General features: G+C 46.7%; 15 non-coding genes across 15 annotated transcripts; 10 read left to right on the top strand and 5 right to left on the bottom strand.

Moving 5' to 3' along the window:
- The first annotated feature begins 453 nt into the window (after positions 1–453).
- trnaw-cca (transfer RNA tryptophan (anticodon CCA)) lies at positions 454–525 on the top strand. The gene has a single exon. It is a non-coding gene; the product is annotated as a tRNA-Trp (tRNA).
- Positions 526–1284: 759 nt separating this feature from the next.
- On the top strand, positions 1285–1377 carry trnar-ucu (transfer RNA arginine (anticodon UCU)). The gene is made up of 2 exons: positions 1285–1321; positions 1342–1377. It is a non-coding gene; the product is annotated as a tRNA-Arg (tRNA).
- Positions 1378–2519: 1142 nt separating this feature from the next.
- On the bottom strand, positions 2520–2613 carry trnai-uau (transfer RNA isoleucine (anticodon UAU)). The gene is made up of 2 exons: positions 2576–2613; positions 2520–2555 (listed from the first exon to the last, which is right to left on the bottom strand). It is a non-coding gene; the product is annotated as a tRNA-Ile (tRNA).
- Positions 2614–2774: 161 nt separating this feature from the next.
- Positions 2775–2867, top strand: trnar-ucu (transfer RNA arginine (anticodon UCU)). Its single transcript has 2 exons — positions 2775–2811; positions 2832–2867. It is a non-coding gene; the product is annotated as a tRNA-Arg (tRNA).
- Positions 2868–4198: 1331 nt separating this feature from the next.
- Positions 4199–4270, bottom strand: trnaw-cca (transfer RNA tryptophan (anticodon CCA)). Its single transcript has one exon. It is a non-coding gene; the product is annotated as a tRNA-Trp (tRNA).
- A 1324-nt stretch (positions 4271–5594) lies between these two features.
- On the top strand, positions 5595–5667 carry trnav-uac (transfer RNA valine (anticodon UAC)). Its single transcript has one exon. It is a non-coding gene; the product is annotated as a tRNA-Val (tRNA).
- A 578-nt stretch (positions 5668–6245) lies between these two features.
- Positions 6246–6317, top strand: trnaw-cca (transfer RNA tryptophan (anticodon CCA)). Its single transcript has one exon. It is a non-coding gene; the product is annotated as a tRNA-Trp (tRNA).
- A 746-nt stretch (positions 6318–7063) lies between these two features.
- On the top strand, positions 7064–7156 carry trnar-ucu (transfer RNA arginine (anticodon UCU)). The gene is made up of 2 exons: positions 7064–7100; positions 7121–7156. It is a non-coding gene; the product is annotated as a tRNA-Arg (tRNA).
- A 656-nt stretch (positions 7157–7812) lies between these two features.
- On the bottom strand, positions 7813–7905 carry trnar-ucu (transfer RNA arginine (anticodon UCU)). The gene is made up of 2 exons: positions 7869–7905; positions 7813–7848 (listed from the first exon to the last, which is right to left on the bottom strand). It is a non-coding gene; the product is annotated as a tRNA-Arg (tRNA).
- Positions 7906–8549: 644 nt separating this feature from the next.
- trnaw-cca (transfer RNA tryptophan (anticodon CCA)) lies at positions 8550–8621 on the top strand. Its single transcript has one exon. It is a non-coding gene; the product is annotated as a tRNA-Trp (tRNA).
- A 1380-nt stretch (positions 8622–10001) lies between these two features.
- trnaw-cca (transfer RNA tryptophan (anticodon CCA)) lies at positions 10002–10073 on the bottom strand. The gene has a single exon. It is a non-coding gene; the product is annotated as a tRNA-Trp (tRNA).
- Positions 10074–11159: 1086 nt separating this feature from the next.
- trnar-ucu (transfer RNA arginine (anticodon UCU)) lies at positions 11160–11252 on the top strand. Its single transcript has 2 exons — positions 11160–11196; positions 11217–11252. It is a non-coding gene; the product is annotated as a tRNA-Arg (tRNA).
- A 595-nt stretch (positions 11253–11847) lies between these two features.
- Positions 11848–11940, bottom strand: trnar-ucu (transfer RNA arginine (anticodon UCU)). Its single transcript has 2 exons — positions 11904–11940; positions 11848–11883 (listed from the first exon to the last, which is right to left on the bottom strand). It is a non-coding gene; the product is annotated as a tRNA-Arg (tRNA).
- Positions 11941–13573: 1633 nt separating this feature from the next.
- Positions 13574–13666, top strand: trnar-ucu (transfer RNA arginine (anticodon UCU)). Its single transcript has 2 exons — positions 13574–13610; positions 13631–13666. It is a non-coding gene; the product is annotated as a tRNA-Arg (tRNA).
- A 254-nt stretch (positions 13667–13920) lies between these two features.
- trnai-uau (transfer RNA isoleucine (anticodon UAU)) lies at positions 13921–14014 on the top strand. Its single transcript has 2 exons — positions 13921–13958; positions 13979–14014. It is a non-coding gene; the product is annotated as a tRNA-Ile (tRNA).
- Positions 14015–14322: the final 308 nt, after the last annotated feature.

Here is a 14322-nt window from a genome sequence, read left to right as displayed (position 1 = left end):
ACTTGTTTTTCTGCACTTTTTTATCGATATGTCTCTCTCACGGGAGAGAATGAAGAAAACTCTTCAGCTTCAGAGACACTGATTGTTCTCTTTGGGGAATTAACTTAACCTGCCTGTGAGCTCGTGGTGCAACGGTAGTCCGTCTGACGTTTGATTAGAAAGTTGCTTGTTCAACTCACGTCAGGGTACGTTGATGCTTTTAAAATTTCTCTTCGTGCTGATCTGCGGAGGCTGTTAGTTCTTCATTGAAAATTAAAGAGAATCGCTGGAATTACATCGAGCGGTGTTTATTTGTTTTGATGACCCTCTTCAATGCGCTAAAAGCCATGTAGTTTACACGCAGAAGATCCTGGGTTCTAACCAAGCGTGTCCGATCTTAACACAACCGAACATAGCAAAAGCGCCCGGATACCGCGCTGTGGAAACAGCAGTAGGACAACAACAACACACGAGGACCTCGTGGCGCAACGGTAGCGCGTCTGACTCCAGATCAGAAGGTTGCGTGTTCAAATCACGTCGAGGTCAACTGGTCATTTTTAAGGTTTTCATGGTGCTGATCTGCCGATGCTGTTAGTTCTTCTTTGAAAATTGAAGAGAATCGTAGAAGACACGCAGAAGACCCTGGGTTCGAACCAAGCGTATCTGATCTTAGCAAAAGTCCCGGGACACGAAGGGAGGAGGGTGTGTTCAATGAGAAACTCTCAGCGTCCCGAACGCGCTAACTGATGGCGACAGAGAGGCTCCGATATAGTCCACTTGCTCTCGGCCTCAGTGAAATTGATCCACTCGGTGAAATTCCAGCGATGCTTTTGAATTTTCAAAGAACCAACAGCAGCCGAGATCTGAGGGATTTTGTTTGTCATTGTATGCGGAGATATACAAATGATATTTGGCGAAAAGACAAGTTCTGACGAGAAGGGATAGATATATAAGGCACAGACACAGCAGGGTTGCGGAACTGGACTGTATGGTGAGGGTTTCTGGTTCGGCAGCAGCAAAACGTGACACCCATTGTGACCCCGGTTCGGCAACAGCAGAGCTTGAAAATGCGAGCGCTGACCTCAACGTGATTGAAACACGCAACCTTCTGATCTGGAGTCAGACGCGCTACTGTTGCGCCACGAGGTCATGAGCCCACACTGCGCAAAAGAGAACAATCCCCGATCCTGGATCTGAACGGATCCGATTTTTTTCATTCTTTTCCGACAGGAGCGCTGGATGTTGTTTTTTGAATAGTTAAAAGGTAATATTTAAAAGGTCACAGGTCACTTCCCAGCTCCAGCAGGCTCTGTGGCGCAATGGATAGCGTGTTGGACTTCTAGACAGTGGCTTTGTGAAGGCATTCAAAGGTTGTGGGGTCAAATCCCACTAGAGTCATTTTTAACACTAAATCCTCGGAATACCTTGTTTATTCAAAGATTTGCATTTCATATAGTCTGTCCCAGTACAGAAATGACAGTAGTTGTACTATTGTGAGACATACACAATGTTGAGTGTTGTGTGTGTGGTAGTTTGCTGGTGGGAGTGAAGTTGTGTTGAATCTCTGTCCAGGGAGACGTGGGGTGTGGACGGCTGAGGAGAGACTGGCGCCTCGCGCTGTGTCCCTTATTATTTTTCTGCTGCTTGCTTGGTCTGCTAGTTTTAGGGTTTTTTATCAATAAAGTGTGATAATCGGCCGGTGAAAGCTCTGTTGTCCTTCACATGAATGCCTAAAACCAGCAGCGGCGTTTCCTTTTTGTTCTTCACGGACAGAGGCTTCAGCACCGCGCCTTGCCGTCTGGACATTTCATCTGGATGATTCGCTGTTCGCAACGCGACTGCACTGTGAGTTTACTGTGAGTTTACTACACTGTCTTTTACCTCTTAATGTAAGGTACCTCTTAATGAGGTAAAAGACAGTGCATTAAAAGGCTCTCAGCACCCCTGGGTGGGCTCGAACCACCAACCTTTCAGTTAACAGCCAAACACGTTGACAAATTGCACCACAGAGACTCTGGTATAGCGGACCAGCTCTCGGCTCCATGAAAACAACACACTCAGAACATTGTCACCTGTTTGCTTCACTTTCCAATGAAGGAAACAACAGCAGCCGAGATCAGCAGGATGTTCTTCTCTTTCTATACTGTGATTTCTGAGAGGTACCCTGTCAAAATACGGGTTCTGCCTCTCTGCAGCCTCTCTGCAGCTGAAAAGTTTTCTTCATTCTCTCCCGTGATGAGTCCTACTCTTCCGAAGAGAGTCTCTTCCTCACAGACCACGGATCGTTCTTCCTGCCCAGCTCTCCCACAGAGAGCAGACACGTGAAATTCACATTGTGACCTCTCCCAGGAGGAGCACAATTAACAGAAAATCCTCTCTCCGTCACAATCAGTGAAAAGGAGAGTCCACTGTGGGCTGTGCTGTTCCCGATGAGGTCAGGGAGCAGGGAGGTGTAGCGCAGCTCCAGCTGGATGTTTCTCTCCTTGATCTTCTGGCTCAGTGCTCTCCAGACAGGACAGGTGAGACAACAAAAGGTAGACTGCTCCAGGTGAGGCTCAAACTCACAACCTCGGCATGACTCCGCTGAGTACTGTTGTATAAGTACCGCACGCTGACCGATTGCGCCACTGGAGCTGCAGTGGTGGTGAATCTCCATTGATTATGTCATTTTACACGTAATTGTCTTCTCAACATCCAAACTGCCGACAGACTTCTGATCAGGAGATGATCCTCCGCTCCTCGGTGTTGAGCCGTTTCTTTGTCCTGTTCAGCAGGTCACCTCTGCAGCTCCAGCAGGCTATGTGGCGCAATGGATAGCGCATTGGACTTCTAGATTGTGGCTAAGTGAGGTCATTCAAAGGTTGTGGGTTTGAATCCCACCAGAGTCATTTTAAACATGAATACCTTGTTTATTCAATGATTTGCATTTCATAGCGTCTGTCCCAGTACAGAAATGACAGTAGGAGGAACATAACAGCTTAATTCAAAGAACACTCGTTTTACAAGACATAAAGTCGTACTTCTCACGGTAGTGCGTCTGACTCCAGATCAGAAAGTTGTGAGTTCAAGCCACGTCGAGGTCAGTAGATACTTCTTAAGGTGCTGATCTGTGGAGGCTGTTAGTTCTTTTCTGAAAATTAAAGAGAATCGCTGGAATTGCATTGAGTGGTAGTAGTTCAGGTGGGTAGCTGTGTCAGCATGCGTAGGCTGCAAAGGAACAAGTAATAGGTTTATTCCATCCTGAAGAAAGAGAACACAATGTTTCGGCTTTGTAGTACAACTACTGTCATTTCTGTACTGGGACAGACTATATGAAATGCAAATCTTTGAATAAACAAGGTATTCCGAGGATTTAGTGTTAAAAATGACTCTGGTGGGACTCAAACCCACAACCTTTGAATGCCTTTACAAAGGCCACAGTCTAGAAATCCAGCACACTATCCATTGCACCACAGAGCCTGCTGGAGTTGAGAAGTGACCTGTGACCTTTTAAATATTACCTTTTAACTATTCAAAAAACAACATCCAATGCTCCTGTCGGAAAAGAATGAAAAAAATCGGATCCGTTCAGTTCCAGGGTCGGGGATTGTTCTCTTTTGCGCAGTGTGGGCTCATGACCTCGTGGCGCAACAGTAGCGCGTCTGACTCCATATCAGAAGGTTTCGTGTTTCAATCACGTTGAGGTCAGCGCTTGCATTTTCAAGCTCTGCTGTTGCCGAACCGGGATCACAATGGGTGTCATGTTTTGCTGCTGCCGAACCAGAAACCCTCACCATACAGTCCAGTTCCGCAACCCTGCTGTGTCTGTGCCTTATATATCTATCCCTTCTCGTCAGAACTTGTCTTTTCGCCAAATCTCATTCGTATATCTCCGCATAGAATGACAAACAAAATCCCTCAGATCTCGGCTGCTGTTGGTTCTTTGAAAATTCAAAAGCATCGCTGGAATTTCACCGAGTGGATCAATTTCACAGAGGCCGAGAGCTAGTGGACTATATCTGAGCCTCTCTGCCGCCATCAAGTTAGCGCGTTCGGGACGCTGAGAGTTTCTCATTGAGCACACCCTCCTCCCTTCGTGTCCCGGGACTTTTGCTAAGATCAGATACGCTTGGTTCGAACCCAGGGTCTTCTGCATGTCCTCTACGATTCTCTTCAATTTTCAAAGAAGAACTAACAGCCTCCTTAGATCAGCACCATGAAAACCTTAAAAGTGACCAGTTGACCCCGACGTGATTTGAACACGCAACCTTCTGATCTGGAGTCAGACGCGCTACCGTTGCGCCACGAGGTCTTCGTGTAATGTTGTTGTCCTACTGCTGTTTCCACAGCGCGGTGTCCGGGCGCTTTTGCTATGTTCGGTTGTGTTAAGATCGGACACGCTTGGTTAGAACCCAGGATCTTCTGCGTGTAAACTACATGGCTTTTAGCGCATTGAAGAGGGTCGTCAAAACAAATAAACACCGCTCGAAGTAATTCCAGCGATTCTCTTTAATTTTCAATGAAGAACTAACAGCCTCCGCAGATAAGCACGAAGAGAAGTTTTAAAGGCATCAACGTAGCCTGACGTGAGATGAACACGCAACTTTCTAATCAAACGTCAGACGGACTACCGTTGCACCACGAGCTCACAGGCAGTTTAAGTTAATTCCCCAAAGAGAACAATCGGCGTCTCTGAAGCTGAAGAGTTTTCTTCATTCTCTCCCGTGAGAGAGACATGTCGATAAAAAAGTGCAGAAAAACAAGTGCCCGACTGTCCGGATAAAAATACATCTCTAACACACGAGACAGAGGCATTTCAATAAGATGCTGATACGCCAGTGCTTCTCGCAAAACGTCAGAACAAGGAAACGCCACATTAATGCCGCACAGGAAGCATGAAACATCAAAAGAGACTGCTGATCAAAATCAAGAGGTCAAAATGTGCAAACGCTTGCTTATGCAAGAGCATATTCAACTGAACTCTGTCAAGAGAACCTTCTGTTCAGTGGCTTCTTTTTTTGACGGGGGGTATGCACCGCTTACAGGAATAATCGAGTTTATATCCATCGAGTAGGTACCATACTGCTTTCCGTGAGTTAGGGTAATGTCGGGCTCGATCAAAATAAATTGTTGGAGTTTCTCACCCTCTTCGTGACTTTTTTGTTCCTGAAAGGGTTGGGCTGCAGCTCTCCCACCCGAGTCTGACAAGACCATAAAATGACTTTCATGGCGAGCGATAGCCTCTTGGTCTCGGTGCAAACGACGCACTCGGTGTATTTCAAGTGCTTTTCTTCTATTTGCAAACAAGAACAAACAGTGTCCCCAGCCCTGCAGGAAATCCTGCTCTATCCTCTCCTGGGAGCCCTGCTCTTCCACCTGGGCCAGAGCTTGTTCCTGCTGCTCGGCTCTCGCACGGAGAGCAGACACACTGTCTCCATTGTTGTCTTCGCCGCATCCACGGATCTGCCCCCCTACAGCCCCCATATTAGAATACATGCTCCTGTAGTGACCAGTTACAGTTCCACTGTTGGGTAAATATTTAAGAGTGGAAGTCAGGAAGTCAGGTGCTGTTCTCAATAACTTATTCACTACGGAAATATTTTTTTTCATGGAATTAATCAATCTCTTTGACGGATGGTTCCATAGTGTAGCGGTTATCACGTCTGCTTTACACGCAGAAGGTCCTGGGTTCAAGCCCCAGTAGAACCAGTTCCTTTCTCCCTCCACAACAGCTTGTTTTGTCCTGTGGAAACAACAGGAGGAGAGTAAACAACCGGGGACAGTGAGTGGAGAGACCAAACCCACAAAGAATTAGCAGTGTCGTCTCTCGCTTTTAAAAACACATGGCGATAGAAGAGCAAAGAAACAAGTGCCCTCCCCTCCAAAAGAAATTACAAATCAAACACCCTTTAACACTAGACTGAAATTTTTAAATAATATCCTGGTACGTCAGTGATTCTCGCAAAACGCCCAGCTGGAGCTGCGCTACACCTACCTGCTCCCTGAGCTCGTCGGGAACAGCACAGCCCACAGTGGACTCTCCTTTTCACTGATTGTGAAATGGAGAGAGGATTCTCTGTTAATTGTGCTCCTCCTGGGAGAGGTCACGATGAGAATTTCACGTGTCTGCTCTCTGTGGGAGAGCCGGGCAGGGAGAACAATCCGTGGTCTGGGCGGAAGAGACTCTCTTCGGAAGAGTAGGACTCCTCGCGGGAGAGAATGAAGAAAACTCTTCGGCTGCAGAGAGGCTGATTGTTCTCTTTGGGGAATTAAGAAGCTCTGTCTGTGACCTCGTGGCGCAACGGTAGCGCGTCTGACTCCAGATCAGAAGGTTGCGTGTTCAAATCACGTCGAGGTCAGTTGGTTATTTTTAAGGTTTTCATGGTGCTGATCTGCGGAGGCTGTTAGTTGTTCTTTGAAAATTGAAGAGAATCGTAGAAGACACGCAGAAGACCCTGGGTTCGAACCAAGCGTATATGATCTTAGCAAAAGTCCCGGGACACGAAGGGAGGAGGTGTGTTCAATAAGAAACTCTCAGCGTCCCGAACGCGCTAACTGATGGCGACAGAGAGGCTCTAATATACTCTACTAGCTCTCGGCCTCTGTGAAATTGATCCACTCGGCGAAATTCCAGCGATGCTTTTGAATTTTCAAAGAACCAACAGCAGGCGAGATCTGAGGGGTTTTGTTTGTCCTTGTATGCGGAGATATACGAATGATACTTGGCGAAAAGACGAGTTCTGACGAGAAAGGATAGATATATAAGGCGCAGACACAGCAGGGTTGCGGAAATGGACTGTATGATGAGGGTTTCGGGTTCTGCAGCAGCAAAACGACACTCATTGTGACCCCAGTTCGGCAACAGCAGAGCTTGAAAATGCGAGCGCTGACCTCAATGTGATTGAAACACGCAACCTTCTGAGCTGGAGTCAGACGCACTACTGTTGCGCCACCACACTGCGCGAAAGAGAACAATCCCCGATCCCGGAACTGAACGGATCCGATTTTTTTTCATTCTTTTTCCGACAGGAGCGCTGGATGTTGTTTTTTGAATAGTTAAAAGACAATATTTAAAAGGTCACAGGTCACCTTCACAGCTCCAGCAGGCTCTGTGGCGCAATGGATAGCGCATTGGACTTCTAGACAGTGGCTTCATGAAGGCATTCAAAGGTTGTGGGTTCGAGTCCCACCAGAGTCATTTTTAACACTAAATCCTCAGAATACCTTGTTTATTCAAAGATTTGCATCTCATGTCGTCCGTCCCAGAACAGAAATGACAGTAGTTGTACTCCAAAGCCGAAACGTTGTGTTCTCTTTCTTCAGCATGGAATAAACCTATTACTTGTTCCTTTGCAGCCTACGCATGCTGACGCAGCTACCCACCTGAACTACTACCACTCAATGCAATTCCAGCGATTCTCTTTAATTTTCAGAAAAGAACAAACAGCCTCCACAGATCAGCACCTTAAGAAGTATCTACTGACCTCGACGTGACTTGCTCACAGCTTTGTGATCGGGAGTCAGACGTACTACCGTGAGAAGTACGACTTTATGTCTCATAAAACGAGTGTATCGTTTTCACTTCACCCAAGGGTCTCCGAAATGCACAGGACCCCCAGAAACAGGCTCTGAAACCCAGAGTCCCCAATAATACTGCGGGCAGGACTGATTCAGCACAGCTGAAAACACACACAAAACACTCAACATGTTAATCCAAATATGTTTCACAATAGTACAAAACTTTGATGCATTGCCACATTTAACTTACTTAGTTTCTTCGATATAAGCTGAATTTGTACTGGGACAGACACTATGAAATGCAAATCATTGAATAAATGAGGTATTTGTTTAAAGTGACTCTGGTGGGACTCGAACCCACAACCTTTGAATGACCTCACTCAGCCACAATCTAGAAGTCCAATGCGCTATCCATTGCGCCACAGAGCCTACTGGAGCTCAAGAGGTGACCTGCTGAAGAGGACAAAGAAACGGCTCAACACCGAGGAGCGGAGGATCATCTCCTGATCAGAAGTCTGTCGGCAGTTTGGATGTTATCGACAAGCCAATTACGTGTAAAATGACATAATCAATGGAGACTCACTACTAGCGCAGCTCCAGTGGTGCAATCGGTCAGCGCGCGGTACTTAAACAGCAGTGCTCAGCGGAGTCAAGCCGAAGGTGTGAGTTTGAGCCTCATCTGGAGCAGTTTACCTTTTGCTGTCTCACCTATCCTGTCCTGAGAGCACTGAGCCAGAAGATCAAGGAGAGAAACACCCAGCTGCAGCTACGCTACACCTACCTGCTCCCTGACCTCATCGGGAACAGCACAGCCCACAGTGGACTCTCCTTTTCACTGATTGTGAAATGGAGAGAGGATTCTCGCTTAATTGTGCTCCTCCTGGGAGAGGTCACGATGTGAATTTCACGTGTCTGCTCTCTGTGGGAGATCCGGGCAGGAAGAACGATCCGTGATCTGGGAGGAAGAGACTCTCTTCGGAAGAGTAGGACTCCTCGCGGGAGAGAATGAAGAAAACTCTTCAGCTGCAGAGAGGCTGATTGTTCTCTTTGGGGAATTAAGAAGCTCTGTCTGTGACCTCGTGGCGCAACGGTAGCGCGTCTGACTCCAGATCAGAAGGTTGCGTGTTCAAATCACGTCGAGGTCAGTACTATTATTTTCAAGCTCTGCTGTTGCCGATCCGGGAGCTCTCACCACAAAGTCCAATTCCCCAAGCCTTCTGACCTTATATGACCATCCCTTCTTGTCAGAACCCGTATTTTTACAGGGTACCTTTCAGAAATCACAGTATAGAAAGAGAACATCCCGCTGATCTCTGCTGCTGTTGTTTCCTTCATTGGAAAGTGAAGCAAATAGGTGAAGCGCGTGTTATTTTTTACTCCCTGGCGGAAACGGGCTTCCATAGACATGGCAGTATTAAACGTTCTTGCCTGAAGCTTTTACTAAGAGTTTTGACTAAGTATGGCTAGGATGAGACCAAAAAGTGGCGAACAAGTAACGAATTGCAGAATGTTTCATTTCAAGGTAATATTGATAAAAATATATATCCTAAAGCTATAAAAATAGTCAGATGATGATGCTCATCCTACTGAATACGTGAATACCAAAGCAGTGGAGTAAACTCTCAGTGCTAAACACAGAGGAGCTAAGGCTCACTAAGTCTCTGTATCTATACGGCAGCTGTGGCGAAGTTTCTGTGGCGCAATTGGTCAGCGCGTTCGATTGTTAACAGAAAGGTTGGTGGTTCAAGCCCACTCAGGGACGCGGAGAGTCTTTTAATGAGCCACACCCTCCTCCCTTCATCTCTCCACTACCGGCCTGTACCGCGATCACACACAGAGCCCGCAGGGGGGCAAATAGGGTCGCACAAATAATGAAGAAGTGGGGTTTAGTTCCTCATCTGCACGTTGGCAGTGTGCAGATTCTCTCTTGGACAGCCTGTTTCTGGGGATCAGCAGTCTCTTGATGTTTCCTGCTTCCTGTGCGGCATTGATGTGGCGTTTCATTGTTCTGAAGTTTTGCGAGAAGCACTGGCGTATCAGCATCTTATTGAAATGCCTCTGTCTCGTGTGTTAGAGTTGTATTTTTATCCGGACAATCGGGCACTTGTTTTTCTGCACTTTTGTATCGACATGTGTTTGTAAAAGTGCAGGACAATGCTGATATTTCTTTCTGAGTGTGTTGTCTGCGCTCGCTGACTCCTGTTCTTAACTCTCCTACTGCTGTTTCCACAGCGCGGTGTCCCGGGGCTTTTGCTATGTTCGGTTGTGTTAAGATCGGGCACGCTTGGTTCGAACCCAGGATATTCTGCGTGTAAACTACACGGTTTTCAGCCTTTGAAGAGGGTCTGGGGTTTAAGACCCATTCACACCAGACAGAGGCATTTCAAGAAGACCCTGATAAGCCAGAGCTTCTTCCAAAAGTTCAAAACAAATAAACACCGCTCGATGCAATTCCAGAGATTCTCTTTGATTTTCAAAATAGAACTAACAGCCTCGGCAGATCAGCACGTAAAAGAAGTATCGGCTGACCTCGACGTGATTTGAACACGCAACCTTCTGATCTGGAGTCAGACGCGCTACCGTTGCGCCACGAGGTCACGGATCAAATACATTATTTCCCCAAAGAGAACAATCAGCGTCTCTGCGGCTGAAGAGTTTTTTCATTCTCTATTAACCTTGGCATGACTCCGCTGAGCACTGCTGCATAAGTACCACGCGCTGAACGATTGCGCCACTGTTTACGTTTAAATATAGCGCCGTCCTTCTCGGAGTATGACGCAAATACAGAAAGATCACGACCATCGGATCTTTCAGTTGTGATCTTTGATAAGTTGACACCAGCGTTTGGAGTTGAACTGTATTGCTGTGACTCCCTGAACTGCTCCTCTGGAAATTGGCCCAGTGTCACCTAGAGGTGGAGTAGCAGACACAGGCATCAGACTAGTGATGTACTCTAGAGACTATGAAAGTGTTAAACTGCCACTGCTCTAATATAGTCATAAAACATATCTCAGAGACTGGAACAACTCTCTCACACTGACACTATACAAGAGAGACAGGAACAGCACTGTCACACTGACACTATACAAGAGAGACTGGAACAGCACTGTCACACTGACACTACACAATAGAGACTGGAACAACTCTCTCACACTGACACTATACAAGAGAGACAGGAACAGCACTGTCACACTGACACTATGCAATAAAGACTGGAACAACACTCTCACACTGACACTATACAATAGAGACTTTAGCAGCACTGTCACACTGTCACTATACAATAGAGACTGGAACAGCACAATCACACTGTCACTACACAATAGAGACTGGAACAACTGTCTCACACTGACACTATACAATAGGCAATGTTTCTGAGATTCATTAGCACTGCGCAGACAGACAGGACAGGTGATACAGGAAAAGGCCAGCAGTTCCAGGTGAGGTTTGAACTCACAACCTGTGCATGATTCCGCTGAGCACTGCTGTATGAGTAACACACGCTGGCTGATTATGTCATTTTACACGTCATGGCCAGGAACAAGGGTGGAATTCAACATGTAATTGTCTTCTTGATAACATCCAAACTGCCGACAGACTTTTGATCAGGAGATGAACCTCCGCTCCTCGGTGTTGAGCCGTTTCTTTGTCCTGTTCAGCAGGTCACCTCTATAGCTCCAGCAGGCTCTGTGGCGCAATGGATAGCGCGTTGGGCTTCTAGACAGTGGCTTTGTGAAGGCATTCAAAGGTTGTGGGTTCGAGTCCCACCAGAGTCATTTTAAACACTAAAACCTCAGAATACCTTGTTTATTCAAAGATTTGCAGTTCATATAGTCTGTCCCAGTACAGAAATGACAGTAGGTGGAACATAACACGTGAATTCAAAGAAAACTCAGCAAGTTAAAAGTGGCAACACCTCAAAGTCTTGTACTATTGTGAGACATTTATTGGGTTAACGTGTTCAGTGCTTTGTGTGTGGTAATTTGCTGGTTTAAGTGCCTTGCCGTCTGGACATTTCATCTGGATCATCTGGATGAGGTAAGAGACAGTGCAATAAGAGGCTCTCAGCGTCTCTGGGTAGGCTTGAACTACCATCCTTTCAGTTAACAAGCAAACGCGCTGACCGATTGCGCCATAGAGACTCTGATGTAGTGGACTGGCTCTCGGCTCCATGAAAACAACACACTCAGAACATTTTCACCTGTTGGCTTCACTTTCCAATGAAGGAAACAACAGCAGCCGAGATCAGGGGGATGTTCTTCTCTTTCTATACTGTGATTTCTAAAAGGTACGGTGGCTTTAACACACGACGACGATATTAAATGCAAATCTTTGAATAAACAAGGTATTCTGAGGTTTTAGTGTTTAAAGTGACTCTGGTGGGACTCGAACCCACAACCTTTGAATGCCTTCACAAAGCCACTGTCTAGAAGTCCAACGCGCTATCCATTGCGCCACAGAGCCTGCTGGAGCTCACATGTTGAACTTCTGACCAGGACAAACAAACATCTCAACACCGAGGAGCGGAGGTTCATCTCCTGATCAAAAGTCTGTCGGCAGCTTGGATGTTATTGAGAAGACAATTACAGGTTGATTCCAACCTTGTTCCTGGCCATGATGTGTAAAATGACATAATCAATGGAGATTCAACAGTGTTGCAGCTCCAGTGGCTTAATTGGTCAGCACGTGTTACTTATACGACAGTACTCAGCAGAGTCATGCCGAGGTTGTGAGTTTGAGCCTTGCCTGGAGTAGTTTACCTTTTGTTGTCTCACCTGTCCTGTCTGGAGAGCACTGAGCCAGAAGATCAAGGAGAGAAACGCCCAGCTGGAGCTGTGCTACACCTCCCTGCTCCCTGAGCTCATTGAGAACAGCACAGCCCACAGTGGACTCTCCTTTTTACTGATTGTGAAATGGAGAGAGGATTCTCTGTTAATTGTGCTCCTCGTGGGAGAGGTCACGATGTGAATTTCACGTGTCTGCTGTCTGTGGGAGATAACATCCAAACTGCCGACAGACTTTTGATCAGGAGATGATCCTCCGCTCCTCTGTGTTGAGCCGTTTCTTTGTCCTGTTCAGCAGGTCACCTCTGCAGCTCCAGCAGGCTCTGTGGCGCAATGGATATTGTGTTGGACTTCTAGACAGTGGCTTTGTGAAAGCATGCAAAGGTTGTGGATTCGAGTCCCACCGGAGTCATTTTAAACACTAAAACCTCAGAATACCTTGTTTATTCAAAGAGACACGCTACTGCCATGAGGTCCTGGTGTAAGGTGCTTGTCCTACTGCTGTTTCCACAGCGCGGTGTCCCAGGACTTTCGCTAATTTCGGTTGTGTTAACATCACGTTCGGCTGTTAACCGAGAGGACGAGGCTTGAGCCCACCCAGGGACGCTGAGAGTCTTTTAATGAGCCACACCCTCCTCCCTTCTTGTCTCCACTACCGGCCCTGTACCGCGATCACACACAGAGCCCGCAGGGGGCAAGAGGCTCGCAAAAATAAAGAACAGGGAATAAATAAAGTGGAAGTTAGTTCTTCTTCAATTCAACTTTATACTTACACGGGTGCATAGTATAGTGAAAAGTGTCTCTCAGGTGCAGTATATAAATAGAACAGCAGACAAGACAAAAGAAGGAAATACAATAAAAATGACAGTGTAAACAACAGTGTGGTGCCAGTGCAAAATTGTCAAAACTGTGCAAAAAATGTCACCTATTTGCTTCGCTTTCCCTGTGAATAAACATTGTGAAAATACGGGTTCTGACGAGAAGGGATGGTCATTTAAGGTCAGCAGGCTTGGGGAATTGGACTTTCTGGGGAGGGCTCCCGGTTCGGTTACAGCAGAGCTTGAAAATGCAAGGGCTGACCTCAAGGTGATTTGAGCACGCAACCTTCTTACCTAGAGTCAGACGCGCTACCGTTGCGCCACAAGGTCGTGAGATTGCACTCCACAAAGAGAACAATCACCGATCCTGGATCTGAAGGATCTGATGGGATCTGATTGTTTTCATTGTTTTCCGACAGGAGCGCTGGATGTTGTTTTTTGAATAGTAAAAGGGTAATATTTAAAAGGTCACAGGTCACCCCATCACGTCCAGCAGGCTCTGTGGCGCACTGGATAGCGTGTTGGACTTCTAGACAGTGGCTTTGTGAAGGCATTCAAAGGTTGTGGGTTCGAGTCCCACCAGAGTCATCTTTAACACCAAAACCTCAGAATACCTTGTTTAGTCAAAGATTTGCATTTCATATCGCCTGTCCCAATACAGAAATTACAGTAGGAGTAACATAACACGTTAGTTCAAAGGAGACTAAGTAAGTTAAAAGTGGAAACACCTGTTTTGCACTATTGTGAGGCATATTTGGGTTAACGTGTTCAGTGTTTTGTGTGTGGTAATTTGCTTGTGAGTGACATAATGACATAATCAATGGAGAATCGCTACTAGCGCAGCTCCAGTGGTGCAATCGGTCAGCGCGCGGTACTTATACAGCAGTGCTCAGTGGAGTCATGCCGAGGTTGTGAGTTTGAGCCTCACCTGGAGCAGTTTACCTATTGCTGTCTCACCTGTCCTGTCTGGAGAGCACTGAGCCAGAAGATCAAGGAGAGAAATGCCCAGCTGGAGCTGCGCTACACCTACCTGCTCCCTGAGCTCGTCGGGAACAGCACAGCCCACAGTGGACTCTCCTTTGCACTGATTGTGAAATGGAGAGAGGATTCTCGCTTAATTGTGCTCCTCCTGGGAGAGGTCACGATGAGAATTTCACGTGTCTGCTCTCTGTGGGAGATCCGGGCAGGAAGAACGATCCGTAGTCTGGGAGGAAGAGACTCTCTTCGGGAGAGTAGGACTCCTC

This window comes from Lepisosteus oculatus, chromosome 3, assembly GCF_040954835.1.
Source record: "Lepisosteus oculatus isolate fLepOcu1 chromosome 3, fLepOcu1.hap2, whole genome shotgun sequence".
Lineage (NCBI taxonomy): Eukaryota > Metazoa > Chordata > Actinopteri > Semionotiformes > Lepisosteidae > Lepisosteus > Lepisosteus oculatus.
This window is presented reverse-complemented; position numbering and strand designations above follow the sequence as displayed.